Below are 1,375 nucleotides of genomic sequence, written 5' to 3'. Positions count from 1 at the left end.
AAATAAAAAAATACAGATAATAGTTTTACATTAATAGACGAATAATTAGGTTCAGACAACCTTACTTGTCTCTTATGCGAACATTTTTCGTGTGTTCGAAAGTATGTACAATGATAGTATTTAATAGCCTTCTGAACCGTAAAGTTCTATATATATATTATATCTATATAGCAATAGGATCTTTTTGCTTCTCTCACGGATAATTGCCTAAATAAACTTTATTAGATTTTGAATTTCCGGTTCATTTTCTAAAATATTGCAATATTTGATTGCCGCAATTTAATTTATCCGTCTTCAGAAAACAGAAAAAAGTTCCGGATAAATCGAAACATTTGCAAATATTTTTTTTTGGTAATTTAGTTTATAAATAGTTAATGTATCTGCTGGACGTTATTGTTATTTTGTGTGTATAATACATGTAAAATTATTTTGTAGTTGTTATTTATTGTTTTCAAAAGTGTTCAAAAGTTTTCAAAAATGCCGTGGTATGTCCACGGCATTTTTCTGGCAAAATGCCTTCTTATATAGTATATATGTTCTGAGATKAGTAATAGAGGGTTATCCGACTAATTTTTAGACAATTCTTTTTATTGCTTAGAACTGGTTTTAGCAATAGTCAAATGGGGAGACTTCAATCTTTTTTCTAAAGTGAAGTTATATAGTGAGGACTAAGATTAAGTGAGAGCGTTTAAAGGGCAACGGGCAATAAAAGAAAAAGAAACGGACTCAACGACCCTAAGGTAAAAAATTATTATTTAAACGTATTTACCTAAGCTTTTAAGAACATATATTTTTTAGTTTCCGGTTTATATGGTTGTTGAAAGTATAATTACAAACAGAACAAGAGGCAAATTGGAATGACTGAGATTAAGCGGTTTTAAGCTAACAGCTGACCAAGATGTTTATTGAATTAGTTAGAAACAATTTTTTAAAATTATTCATTAAATATATTCATTTTTATAACATTAGTATAGGTAAGGACTTCAATAAATGTCAAACTCCTGCATCTACACACTTTCATGTACACCATAGAGTAAGTAAAATAATTATGTTACTTTCTCTATGATGTACACCAAAGACGAAGTATTGTTGAGAAAAAGTTGAGAAGAGTTAGGTTGGTAATCTGTGTTCTTGTCTCTGACTACAAACGATAAATTGTGTAAGGCGGCTCCGTAAACGCAAGTTATCAGCCTCCTAGTTAAAAAGGAATACTGGTATTACTGGACCGCGCCTTATGTAGAGATAGCAGTAATCACAGATCACAGGGGTACTCTGTAATATGCGGTAGCAATTAGCATGCACATAGAAGTAAGGTGTAAATTAATAAGATGCCCATGCTAGCAAGCAGCTAGCATGGAGAGAATGCGATGCTATG

Source organism: Dendroctonus ponderosae, unplaced genomic scaffold, assembly GCF_020466585.1.
Source record: "Dendroctonus ponderosae isolate FM_Combo_2020 unplaced genomic scaffold, Dpon_F_20191213v2 Dpon_F_20191213_6, whole genome shotgun sequence".
Classification (NCBI taxonomy): Eukaryota; Metazoa; Arthropoda; class Insecta; order Coleoptera; family Curculionidae; genus Dendroctonus; species Dendroctonus ponderosae.
The sequence above is the reverse complement of the archived record's forward strand: the minus strand, read 5'-3'. Positions refer to the sequence as shown.